The 12,840-nt window shown below is 51.4% G+C and overlaps 10 non-coding genes across 10 annotated transcripts; all 10 read right to left on the reverse strand.

Annotated features, from left to right (window-relative positions):
- Positions 1–843: 843 nt before the first annotated feature.
- LOC126274222 (5S ribosomal RNA) lies at positions 844–962 on the reverse strand. The gene has a single exon (XR_007550049.1). It is a non-coding gene; the product is annotated as a 5S ribosomal RNA (ribosomal RNA).
- Positions 963–2,042: 1,080 nt separating this feature from the next.
- On the reverse strand, positions 2,043–2,161 carry LOC126274223 (5S ribosomal RNA). The gene has a single exon (XR_007550050.1). It is a non-coding gene; the product is annotated as a 5S ribosomal RNA (ribosomal RNA).
- Positions 2,162–3,241: 1,080 nt separating this feature from the next.
- On the reverse strand, positions 3,242–3,360 carry LOC126274224 (5S ribosomal RNA). Its single transcript, XR_007550051.1, has one exon. It is a non-coding gene; the product is annotated as a 5S ribosomal RNA (ribosomal RNA).
- A 1,080-nt stretch (positions 3,361–4,440) lies between these two features.
- On the reverse strand, positions 4,441–4,559 carry LOC126274225 (5S ribosomal RNA). The gene has a single exon (XR_007550052.1). It is a non-coding gene; the product is annotated as a 5S ribosomal RNA (ribosomal RNA).
- Positions 4,560–5,639: 1,080 nt separating this feature from the next.
- LOC126274226 (5S ribosomal RNA) lies at positions 5,640–5,758 on the reverse strand. The gene has a single exon (XR_007550053.1). It is a non-coding gene; the product is annotated as a 5S ribosomal RNA (ribosomal RNA).
- Positions 5,759–6,838: 1,080 nt separating this feature from the next.
- Positions 6,839–6,957, reverse strand: LOC126274228 (5S ribosomal RNA). Its single transcript, XR_007550055.1, has one exon. It is a non-coding gene; the product is annotated as a 5S ribosomal RNA (ribosomal RNA).
- A 1,080-nt stretch (positions 6,958–8,037) lies between these two features.
- LOC126275035 (5S ribosomal RNA) lies at positions 8,038–8,156 on the reverse strand. The gene has a single exon (XR_007550572.1). It is a non-coding gene; the product is annotated as a 5S ribosomal RNA (ribosomal RNA).
- A 1,283-nt stretch (positions 8,157–9,439) lies between these two features.
- On the reverse strand, positions 9,440–9,558 carry LOC126275046 (5S ribosomal RNA). The gene has a single exon (XR_007550583.1). It is a non-coding gene; the product is annotated as a 5S ribosomal RNA (ribosomal RNA).
- A 1,283-nt stretch (positions 9,559–10,841) lies between these two features.
- LOC126275057 (5S ribosomal RNA) lies at positions 10,842–10,960 on the reverse strand. The gene has a single exon (XR_007550594.1). It is a non-coding gene; the product is annotated as a 5S ribosomal RNA (ribosomal RNA).
- A 1,283-nt stretch (positions 10,961–12,243) lies between these two features.
- LOC126273479 (5S ribosomal RNA) lies at positions 12,244–12,362 on the reverse strand. Its single transcript, XR_007549332.1, has one exon. It is a non-coding gene; the product is annotated as a 5S ribosomal RNA (ribosomal RNA).
- Positions 12,363–12,840: the final 478 nt, after the last annotated feature.

Raw genomic sequence — 12,840 nt, forward strand, 5'->3', positions numbered from 1 at the left:
CACGCGTCGCGCTTCCAGATATTTGCGTAATTCGCATGGTGCATTCTCGGCTGTCCCCTTCCGTCCCGACTTGTCCCGACTTTGCTCGACTGCCGCTCGCTGCCGCTCGGGTCGTGGTCCATATGACAGCACAAGCACGAGAAACAACTGCGAGACTGGCGCCGGACTGACCGGCGTGTGCGAGGCGCCGTGTGCGGCCGTTCGGAGCTACTAGAGCAGCTCTGTGCCGTGCCATGGAAAGGTGCGAAAACACGGACACAAGACACAGGCGGTTCGACAAAGCATCCATCTCTTCTAGCGGCGAAAGATAAATTTTTGTTTACAAATATGCAATTGTGCACTGCTACAAAACTATAAGCCCTGACGTAATTCAGAACAGTCCTGTCGTGTCATACTCTTGTTATTTCTAGAGACACTTTGTCTGTCTTCATTTTTTGGCTACCCCTGCCAGCCCTATTTTCCAGAGTTCCCTGGCGGTCACCGATCCGAATACTAACGTTGTTGCTTATCGTCGGTGATCGTACCGGAACAGTTGATTTTCTGTTTTTTTAGTTTTTTATTTAATTATTTAGTTTTTGGAATTTTGCGCTCCTACAAAACAGTAGGCTCTGACGCATTTCAAGTGTGCATCTGTCGATTCGCAGTGTTTCGTTACTTTCAAGGAGTTCATACCACCCTTCCTTGGCGCATTCTTGCTCAAACTGAGTTCATTACTGTAATTTCGCATCTTACGTTTAATACAGTATTTTAAAATGCGTGTGGGTGCATCTTTGTTGCACCTGAGAGTTAGTATGAAAAGAGGGCTGCCAGATGTAGTGACATGAAATTTGAAACAAGAGAGAGAGCCAACAGCACCCGGTGTTCCCAGGCGGTCACCCGTCCAAGTACTAACCCGGCCCGATGTTGCTTAATTTCGGTGATCGGACGAGAACCGGTGTATTCAACATGGTATGGCCGTTGGCGTCCTTATACTGTAGCCGCACGGCAGAAGAATGCTTCGCCTCTCCTCCCAACACACGCACTCGCCATTTTCGGTGGCACATTTGACGCAAAGCACGTCCTTCCACCTCGACACTCGCGGGAGACGCACCATGTTATTGTTATCCAGCGCAGGTCTTGCGCGCGGCCGGCCGGCGGGTGGACTGCGCGGGGTGTGGCAGTGTCCTGCTGGACCGAGGGAAGCGTTCTCACCTGCCTGACACGCGTCGCGCTTCCAGATATTTGCGTAATTCGCATGGTGCATTCTCGGCTGTCCCCTTCCGTCCCGACTTGTCCCGACTTTGCTCGACTGCCGCTCGCTGCCGCTCGGGTCGTGGTCCATATGACAGCACAAGCACGAGAAACAACTGCGAGACTGGCGCCGGACTGACCGGCGTGTGCGAGGCGCCGTGTGCGGCCGTTCGGAGCTACTAGAGCAGCTCTGTGCCGTGCCATGGAAAGGTGCGAAAACACGGACACAAGACACAGGCGGTTCGACAAAGCATCCATCTCTTCTAGCGGCGAAAGATAAATTTTTGTTTACAAATATGCAATTGTGCACTGCTACAAAACTATAAGCCCTGACGTAATTCAGAACAGTCCTGTCGTGTCATACTCTTGTTATTTCTAGAGACACTTTGTCTGTCTTCATTTTTTGGCTACCCCTGCCAGCCCTATTTTCCAGAGTTCCCTGGCGGTCACCGATCCGAATACTAACGTTGTTGCTTATCGTCGGTGATCGTACCGGAACAGTTGATTTTCTGTTTTTTTAGTTTTTTATTTAATTATTTAGTTTTTGGAATTTTGCGCTCCTACAAAACAGTAGGCTCTGACGCATTTCAAGTGTGCATCTGTCGATTCGCAGTGTTTCGTTACTTTCAAGGAGTTCATACCACCCTTCCTTGGCGCATTCTTGCTCAAACTGAGTTCATTACTGTAATTTCGCATCTTACGTTTAATACAGTATTTTAAAATGCGTGTGGGTGCATCTTTGTTGCACCTGAGAGTTAGTATGAAAAGAGGGCTGCCAGATGTAGTGACATGAAATTTGAAACAAGAGAGAGAGCCAACAGCACCCGGTGTTCCCAGGCGGTCACCCGTCCAAGTACTAACCCGGCCCGATGTTGCTTAATTTCGGTGATCGGACGAGAACCGGTGTATTCAACATGGTATGGCCGTTGGCGTCCTTATACTGTAGCCGCACGGCAGAAGAATGCTTCGCCTCTCCTCCCAACACACGCACTCGCCATTTTCGGTGGCACATTTGACGCAAAGCACGTCCTTCCACCTCGACACTCGCGGGAGACGCACCATGTTATTGTTATCCAGCGCAGGTCTTGCGCGCGGCCGGCCGGCGGGTGGACTGCGCGGGGTGTGGCAGTGTCCTGCTGGACCGAGGGAAGCGTTCTCACCTGCCTGACACGCGTCGCGCTTCCAGATATTTGCGTAATTCGCATGGTGCATTCTCGGCTGTCCCCTTCCGTCCCGACTTGTCCCGACTTTGCTCGACTGCCGCTCGCTGCCGCTCGGGTCGTGGTCCATATGACAGCACAAGCACGAGAAACAACTGCGAGACTGGCGCCGGACTGACCGGCGTGTGCGAGGCGCCGTGTGCGGCCGTTCGGAGCTACTAGAGCAGCTCTGTGCCGTGCCATGGAAAGGTGCGAAAACACGGACACAAGACACAGGCGGTTCGACAAAGCATCCATCTCTTCTAGCGGCGAAAGATAAATTTTTGTTTACAAATATGCAATTGTGCACTGCTACAAAACTATAAGCCCTGACGTAATTCAGAACAGTCCTGTCGTGTCATACTCTTGTTATTTCTAGAGACACTTTGTCTGTCTTCATTTTTTGGCTACCCCTGCCAGCCCTATTTTCCAGAGTTCCCTGGCGGTCACCGATCCGAATACTAACGTTGTTGCTTATCGTCGGTGATCGTACCGGAACAGTTGATTTTCTGTTTTTTTAGTTTTTTATTTAATTATTTAGTTTTTGGAATTTTGCGCTCCTACAAAACAGTAGGCTCTGACGCATTTCAAGTGTGCATCTGTCGATTCGCAGTGTTTCGTTACTTTCAAGGAGTTCATACCACCCTTCCTTGGCGCATTCTTGCTCAAACTGAGTTCATTACTGTAATTTCGCATCTTACGTTTAATACAGTATTTTAAAATGCGTGTGGGTGCATCTTTGTTGCACCTGAGAGTTAGTATGAAAAGAGGGCTGCCAGATGTAGTGACATGAAATTTGAAACAAGAGAGAGAGCCAACAGCACCCGGTGTTCCCAGGCGGTCACCCGTCCAAGTACTAACCCGGCCCGATGTTGCTTAATTTCGGTGATCGGACGAGAACCGGTGTATTCAACATGGTATGGCCGTTGGCGTCCTTATACTGTAGCCGCACGGCAGAAGAATGCTTCGCCTCTCCTCCCAACACACGCACTCGCCATTTTCGGTGGCACATTTGACGCAAAGCACGTCCTTCCACCTCGACACTCGCGGGAGACGCACCATGTTATTGTTATCCAGCGCAGGTCTTGCGCGCGGCCGGCCGGCGGGTGGACTGCGCGGGGTGTGGCAGTGTCCTGCTGGACCGAGGGAAGCGTTCTCACCTGCCTGACACGCGTCGCGCTTCCAGATATTTGCGTAATTCGCATGGTGCATTCTCGGCTGTCCCCTTCCGTCCCGACTTGTCCCGACTTTGCTCGACTGCCGCTCGCTGCCGCTCGGGTCGTGGTCCATATGACAGCACAAGCACGAGAAACAACTGCGAGACTGGCGCCGGACTGACCGGCGTGTGCGAGGCGCCGTGTGCGGCCGTTCGGAGCTACTAGAGCAGCTCTGTGCCGTGCCATGGAAAGGTGCGAAAACACGGACACAAGACACAGGCGGTTCGACAAAGCATCCATCTCTTCTAGCGGCGAAAGATAAATTTTTGTTTACAAATATGCAATTGTGCACTGCTACAAAACTATAAGCCCTGACGTAATTCAGAACAGTCCTGTCGTGTCATACTCTTGTTATTTCTAGAGACACTTTGTCTGTCTTCATTTTTTGGCTACCCCTGCCAGCCCTATTTTCCAGAGTTCCCTGGCGGTCACCGATCCGAATACTAACGTTGTTGCTTATCGTCGGTGATCGTACCGGAACAGTTGATTTTCTGTTTTTTTAGTTTTTTATTTAATTATTTAGTTTTTGGAATTTTGCGCTCCTACAAAACAGTAGGCTCTGACGCATTTCAAGTGTGCATCTGTCGATTCGCAGTGTTTCGTTACTTTCAAGGAGTTCATACCACCCTTCCTTGGCGCATTCTTGCTCAAACTGAGTTCATTACTGTAATTTCGCATCTTACGTTTAATACAGTATTTTAAAATGCGTGTGGGTGCATCTTTGTTGCACCTGAGAGTTAGTATGAAAAGAGGGCTGCCAGATGTAGTGACATGAAATTTGAAACAAGAGAGAGAGCCAACAGCACCCGGTGTTCCCAGGCGGTCACCCGTCCAAGTACTAACCCGGCCCGATGTTGCTTAATTTCGGTGATCGGACGAGAACCGGTGTATTCAACATGGTATGGCCGTTGGCGTCCTTATACTGTAGCCGCACGGCAGAAGAATGCTTCGCCTCTCCTCCCAACACACGCACTCGCCATTTTCGGTGGCACATTTGACGCAAAGCACGTCCTTCCACCTCGACACTCGCGGGAGACGCACCATGTTATTGTTATCCAGCGCAGGTCTTGCGCGCGGCCGGCCGGCGGGTGGACTGCGCGGGGTGTGGCAGTGTCCTGCTGGACCGAGGGAAGCGTTCTCACCTGCCTGACACGCGTCGCGCTTCCAGATATTTGCGTAATTCGCATGGTGCATTCTCGGCTGTCCCCTTCCGTCCCGACTTGTCCCGACTTTGCTCGACTGCCGCTCGCTGCCGCTCGGGTCGTGGTCCATATGACAGCACAAGCACGAGAAACAACTGCGAGACTGGCGCCGGACTGACCGGCGTGTGCGAGGCGCCGTGTGCGGCCGTTCGGAGCTACTAGAGCAGCTCTGTGCCGTGCCATGGAAAGGTGCGAAAACACGGACACAAGACACAGGCGGTTCGACAAAGCATCCATCTCTTCTAGCGGCGAAAGATAAATTTTTGTTTACAAATATGCAATTGTGCACTGCTACAAAACTATAAGCCCTGACGTAATTCAGAACAGTCCTGTCGTGTCATACTCTTGTTATTTCTAGAGACACTTTGTCTGTCTTCATTTTTTGGCTACCCCTGCCAGCCCTATTTTCCAGAGTTCCCTGGCGGTCACCGATCCGAATACTAACGTTGTTGCTTATCGTCGGTGATCGTACCGGAACAGTTGATTTTCTGTTTTTTTAGTTTTTTATTTAATTATTTAGTTTTTGGAATTTTGCGCTCCTACAAAACAGTAGGCTCTGACGCATTTCAAGTGTGCATCTGTCGATTCGCAGTGTTTCGTTACTTTCAAGGAGTTCATACCACCCTTCCTTGGCGCATTCTTGCTCAAACTGAGTTCATTACTGTAATTTCGCATCTTACGTTTAATACAGTATTTTAAAATGCGTGTGGGTGCATCTTTGTTGCACCTGAGAGTTAGTATGAAAAGAGGGCTGCCAGATGTAGTGACATGAAATTTGAAACAAGAGAGAGAGCCAACAGCACCCGGTGTTCCCAGGCGGTCACCCGTCCAAGTACTAACCCGGCCCGATGTTGCTTAATTTCGGTGATCGGACGAGAACCGGTGTATTCAACATGGTATGGCCGTTGGCGTCCTTATACTGTAGCCGCACGGCAGAAGAATGCTTCGCCTCTCCTCCCAACACACGCACTCGCCATTTTCGGTGGCACATTTGACGCAAAGCACGTCCTTCCACCTCGACACTCGCGGGAGACGCACCATGTTATTGTTATCCAGCGCAGGTCTTGCGCGCGGCCGGCCGGCGGGTGGACTGCGCGGGGTGTGGCAGTGTCCTGCTGGACCGAGGGAAGCGTTCTCACCTGCCTGACACGCGTCGCGCTTCCAGATATTTGCGTAATTCGCATGGTGCATTCTCGGCTGTCCCCTTCCGTCCCGACTTGTCCCGACTTTGCTCGACTGCCGCTCGCTGCCGCTCGGGTCGTGGTCCATATGACAGCACAAGCACGAGAAACAACTGCGAGACTGGCGCCGGACTGACCGGCGTGTGCGAGGCGCCGTGTGCGGCCGTTCGGAGCTACTAGAGCAGCTCTGTGCCGTGCCATGGAAAGGTGCGAAAACACGGACACAAGACACAGGCGGTTCGACAAAGCATCCATCTCTTCTAGCGGCGAAAGATAAATTTTTGTTTACAAATATGCAATTGTGCACTGCTACAAAACTATAAGCCCTGACGTAATTCAGAACAGTCCTGTCGTGTCATACTCTTGTTATTTCTAGAGACACTTTGTCTGTCTTCATTTTTTGGCTACCCCTGCCAGCCCTATTTTCCAGAGTTCCCTGGCGGTCACCGATCCGAATACTAACGTTGTTGCTTATCGTCGGTGATCGTACCGGAACAGTTGATTTTCTGTTTTTTTAGTTTTTTATTTAATTATTTAGTTTTTGGAATTTTGCGCTCCTACAAAACAGTAGGCTCTGACGCATTTCAAGTGTGCATCTGTCGATTCGCAGTGTTTCGTTACTTTCAAGGAGTTCATACCACCCTTCCTTGGCGCATTCTTGCTCAAACTGAGTTCATTACTGTAATTTCGCATCTTACGTTTAATACAGTATTTTAAAATGCGTGTGGGTGCATCTTTGTTGCACCTGAGAGTTAGTATGAAAAGAGGGCTGCCAGATGTAGTGACATGAAATTTGAAACAAGAGAGAGAGCCAACAGCACCCGGTGTTCCCAGGCGGTCACCCGTCCAAGTACTAACCCGGCCCGATGTTGCTTAATTTCGGTGATCGGACGAGAACCGGTGTATTCAACATGGTATGGCCGTTGGCGTCCTTATACTGTAGCCGCACGGCAGAAGAATGCTTCGCCTCTCCTCCCAACACACGCACTCGCCATTTTCGGTGGCACATTTGACGCAAAGCACGTCCTTCCACCTCGACACTCGCGGGAGACGCACCATGTTATTGTTATCCAGCGCAGGTCTTGCGCGCGGCCGGCCGGCGGGTGGACTGCGCGGGGTGTGGCAGTGTCCTGCTGGACCGAGGGAAGCGTTCTCACCTGCCTGACACGCGTCGCGCTTCCAGATATTTGCGTAATTCGCATGGTGCATTCTCGGCTGTCCCCTTCCGTCCCGACTTGTCCCGACTTTGCTCGACTGCCGCTCGCTGCCGCTCGGGTCGTGGTCCATATGACAGCACAAGCACGAGAAACAACTGCGAGACTGGCGCCGGACTGACCGGCGTGTGCGAGGCGCCGTGTGCGGCCGTTCGGAGCTACTAGAGCAGCTCTGTGCCGTGCCATGGAAAGGTGCGAAAACACGGACACAAGACACAGGCGGTTCGACAAAGCATCCATCTCTTCTAGCGGCGAAAGATAAATTTTTGTTTACAAATATGCAATTGTGCACTGCTACAAAACTATAAGCCCTGACGTAATTCAGAACAGTCCTGTCGTGTCATACTCTTGTTATTTCTAGAGACACTTTGTCTGTCTTCATTTTTTGGCTACCCCTGCCAGCCCTATTTTCCAGAGTTCCCTGGCGGTCACCGATCCGAATACTAACGTTGTTGCTTATCGTCGGTGATCGTACCGGAACAGTTGATTTTCTGTTTTTTTAGTTTTTTATTTAATTATTTAGTTTTTGGAATTTTGCGCTCCTACAAAACAGTAGGCTCTGACTCATTTCAAGTGCGCATCTGTCGATTCGCAGTGTTTCGTTACTTTCATGGAGTTCCTACCACCCTTCCTTGGCGCATTCTTGTACAAACTGAGTTCATTACTGTAATTTCGCATCTTACGTTTAATACAGTAGTTTAAAATGCTTGTGGAAGCATCTTTGTCGCACCTGACAGTTTGTATGAAAAGAGGGCTGGCAGGTGTAGTGACATAAAATTTAAAAGAAGAGAGGGAGCCAACAGCACCCGGTGTTCCCAGGCGGTCACCCATCCAAGTACTAACCGGGCCCGATGTTGCTTAACTTCGGTGATCGGACGAGAACCGGTGCATTCAACATGGTATGGCCGTTGGCGTCCTTATACTGTAGCCGCACGGCACAAGAAGGCTTCGCCTCTCCTCCCAATACACGCAATCGCCATTTTCGGTGGCACATTTGACGCAAAGCACGTCCTTCCACCTCGAAGGCGACGCGCAGTGCTGCGCGCCGCTACGTGGGTCAGACGCACAACACAGCTGCTCGTTGCACCTCCTGTCATTCGTTTGGTTCGTGCGGCCTCCGACACTCGCGGGAGACGCACCTTGTTATTGTCGTCCGTCGCAGGGATTGCGCGCGGCCGGGCGGCGGGTGGAGTGCGCGGGGTGTGGCGGTGTCCTGCTGGACCGAGAGAAGCGTTCTCACCTGCCTGACACGCGTCGCGCTTCTAGATATTTGCGTAATTCGATACGGTGCATAATCGGCTGTCACCTTCCGTCCCGACTTGTCCCGACTTTGCTCGACTGCCGCTCGCTGCCGCTCGGGTCGCGGTCCATATGACAGCACAAGCACGAGGAACATCTGCGAGATTTGCGCGGGCCGAACCGGCGTGTCCGAGGCGACGTGTGCGGCCGTTCGGAGCTACCAGAGCAGCTCTGTGCCGCGCCGTGCCGCGGAAAGGTGCGAAAACATGCACACAAGTCACAGGCTTTTCGACAAAGTATCCATCTCTTGTAGCGACGAAAGGTAAATTTTTGTTTACAAATTTGCCGTTGTGCACTGCTACAAAACAATATGCCCTGACGTATTTCACAACATTTCTGTCACTTCATACTGTTTTGTTATTTCCAGAGACTCTTTGGAAGTCTTCCTTGGCGCACTCTTTTCAAACTGAGTTCCTTAATATCGTACCTTACGATAGTTTAAAATCAGTATGGAAGCATCTTTGTCACATGAGAAAGGTAGCATGAAAAAACGGCTGTCAGGGGTAGCGACAAGAAAGCAAGAAATGAAGACAGCCAGAGTTCCCAGGCGGTCGCCGATCCGAATATAAACACTGTTGCTTATCTTCGGTGGTCGGACGGGAACAGGTTTTTTTTAATGTAGTTACTTTTTGGAATTTAGCGCTCCTACAAAACAGTAGGCTCTGACGCATTTCAAGAGCACATCTGTCGATTCGCAGTGTTTCGTTATTTTCAACGAGTTCCTAGCACTCTTCCTCCGCGCATTCTTGTACAAACTGAGTTCATTACTGTAATTTCGCATCTTACGTTTAATACAGTAGTTTAAAATGCTTGTGGAAGCATCTTTGTCGCACCTGACAGTTTGTATGAAAAGAGGGCTGGCAGGTGTAGTGACATAAAATTTAAAAGAAGAGAGGGAGCCAACAGCACCCGGTGTTCCCAGGCGGTCACCCATCCAAGTACTAACCGGGCCCGATGTTGCTTAACTTCGGTGATCGGACGAGAACCGGTGCATTCAACATGGTATGGCCGTTGGCGTCCTTATACTGTAGCCGCACGGCACAAGAAGGCTTCGCCTCTCCTCCCAATACACGCAATCGCCATTTTCGGTGGCACATTTGACGCAAAGCACGTCCTTCCACCTCGAAGGCGACGCGCAGTGCTGCGCGCCGCCACGTGGGTCAGACGCACAACACAGCTGCTCGTTGCACCTCCTGTCATTCGTTTGGTTCGTGCGGCCTCCGACACTCGCGGGAGACGCACCTTGTTATTGTTGTCCGTCGCAGGGATTGCGCGCGGCCGGGCGGCGGGTGGAGTGCGCGGGGTGTGGCGGTGTCCTGCTGGACCGAGAGAAGCGTTCTCACCTGCCTGACACGCGTCGCGCTTCTAGATATTTGCGTAATTCGATACGGTGCATAATCGGCTGTCACCTTCCGTCCCGACTTGTCCCGACTTTGCTCGACTGCCGCTCGCTGCCGCTCGGGTCGCGGTCCATATGACAGCACAAGCACGAGGAACATCTGCGAGATGGGCGCGGGCCGAACCGGCGTGTCCGAGGCGACGTGTGCGGCCGTTCGGAGCTACCAGAGCAGCTCTGTGCCGCGCCGTGCCGCGGAAAGGTGCGAAAACATGCACACAAGACACAGGCTTTTCGACAAAGTATCCATCTCTTGTAGCGACGAAAGGTAAATTTTTGTTTACAAATTTGCCGTTGTGCACTGCTACAAAACAATATGCCCTGACGTATTTCACAACATTTCTGTCACTTCATACTGTTTTGTTATTTCCAGAGACTCTTTGGAAGTCTTCCTTGGCGCACTCTTTTCAAACTGAGTTCCTTAATATCGTACCTTACGATAGTTTAAAATCAGTATGGAAGCATCTTTGTCACATGAGAAAGGTAGCATGAAAAAACGGCTGTCAGGGGTAGCGACAAGAAAGCAAGAAATGAAGACAGCCAGAGTTCCCAGGCGGTCGCCGATCCGAATATAAACACTGTTGCTTATCTTCGGTGGTCGGACGGGAACAGGTTTTTTTTAATGTAGTTACTTTTTGGAATTTAGCGCTCCTACAAAACAGTAGGCTCTGACGCATTTCAAGAGCACATCTGTCGATTCGCAGTGTTTCGTTATTTTCAACGAGTTCCTAGCACTCTTCCTCCGCGCATTCTTGTACAAACTGAGTTCATTACTGTAATTTCGCATCTTACGTTTAATACAGTAGTTTAAAATGCTTGTGGAAGCATCTTTGTCGCACCTGACAGTTTGTATGAAAAGAGGGCTGGCAGGTGTAGTGACATAAAATTTAAAAGAAGAGAGGGAGCCAACAGCACCCGGTGTTCCCAGGCGGTCACCCATCCAAGTACTAACCGGGCCCGATGTTGCTTAACTTCGGTGATCGGACGAGAACCGGTGCATTCAACATGGTATGGCCGTTGGCGTCCTTATACTGTAGCCGCACGGCACAAGAAGGCTTCGCCTCTCCTCCCAATACACGCAATCGCCATTTTCGGTGGCACATTTGACGCAAAGCACGTCCTTCCACCTCGAAGGCGACGCGCAGTGCTGCGCGCCGCCACGTGGGTCAGACGCACAACACAGCTGCTCGTTGCACCTCATGTCATTCGTTTGGTTCGTGCGGCCTCCGACACTCGCGGGAGACGCACCTTGTTATTGTCGTCCGTCGCAGGGATTGCGCGCGGCCGGGCGGCGGGTGGAGTGCGCGGGGTGTGGCGGTGTCCTGCTGGACCGAGAGAAGCGTTCTCACCTGCCTGACACGCGTCGCGCTTCTAGATATTTGCGTAATTCGATACGGTGCATAATCGGCTGTCACCTTCCGTCCCGACTTGTCCCGACTTTGCTCGACTGCCGCTCGCTGCCGCTCGGGTCGCGGTCCATATGACAGCACAAGCACGAGGAACATCTGCGAGATTTGCGCGGGCCGAACCGGCGTGTCCGAGGCGACGTGTGCGGCCGTTCGGAGCTACCAGAGCAGCTCTGTGCCGCGCCGTGCCGCGGAAAGGTGCGAAAACATGCACACAAGTCACAGGCTTTTCGACAAAGTATCCATCTCTTGTAGCGACGAAAGGTAAATTTTTGTTTACAAATTTGCCGTTGTGCACTGCTACAAAACAATATGCCCTGACGTATTTCACAACATTTCTGTCACTTCATACTGTTTTGTTATTTCCAGAGACTCTTTGGAAGTCTTCCTTGGCGCACTCTTTTCAAACTGAGTTCCTTAATATCGTACCTTACGATAGTTTAAAATCAGTATGGAAGCATCTTTGTCACATGAGAAAGGTAGCATGAAAAAACGGCTGTCAGGGGTAGCGACAAGAAAGCAAGAAATGAAGACAGCCAGAGTTCCCAGGCGGTCGCCGATCCGAATATAAACACTGTTGCTTATCTTCGGTGGTCGGACGGGAACAGGTTTTTTTTAATGTAGTTACTTTTTGGAATTTAGCGCTCCTACAAAACAGTAGGCTCTGACGCATTTCAAGAGCACATCTGTCGATTCGCAGTGTTTCGTTATTTTCAACGAGTTCCTAGCACTCTTCCTCCGCGCATTCTTGTACAAACTGAGTTCATTACTGTAATTTCGCATCTTACGTTTAATACAGTAGTTTAAAATGCTTGTGGAAGCATCTTTGTCGCACCTGACAGTTTGTATGAAAAGAGGGCTGGCAGGTGTAGTGACATAAAATTTAAAAGAAGAGAGGGAGCCAACAGCACCCGGTGTTCCCAGGCGGTCACCCATCCAAGTACTAACCGGGCCCGATGTTGCTTAACTTCGGTGATCGGACGAGAACCGGTGCATTCAACATGGTATGGCCGTTGGCGTCCTTATACTGTAGCCGCACGGCACAAGAAGGCTTCGCCTCTCCTCCCAATACACGCAATCGCCATTTTCGGTGGCACATTTGACGCAAAGCACGTCCTTCCACCTCGAAGGCGACGCGCAGTGCTGCGCGCCGCCACGTGGGTCAGACGCACAACACAGCTGCTCGTTGCACCTCCTGTCATTCGTTTGGTTCGTGCGGCCTCCGACACTCGCGGGAGACGCACCTTGTTATTGTTGTCCGTCGCAGGGATTGCGCGCGGCCGGGCGGCGGGTGGAGTGCGCGGGGTGTGGCGGTGTCCTGCTGGACCGAGAGAAGCGTTCTCACCTGCCTGACACGCGTCGCGCTTCTAGATATTTGCGTAATTCGATACGGTGCATAATCGGCTGTCACCTTCCGTCCCGACTTGTCCCGACTTTGCTCGACTGCCGCTCGCTGCCGCTCGGGTCGCGGTCCATATGACAGCACAAGCACGAGG

The sequence above is a fragment of the Schistocerca gregaria genome, chromosome 5 (genome assembly GCF_023897955.1).
Source record: "Schistocerca gregaria isolate iqSchGreg1 chromosome 5, iqSchGreg1.2, whole genome shotgun sequence".
NCBI classification, from domain to species: Eukaryota; Metazoa; Arthropoda; class Insecta; order Orthoptera; family Acrididae; genus Schistocerca; species Schistocerca gregaria.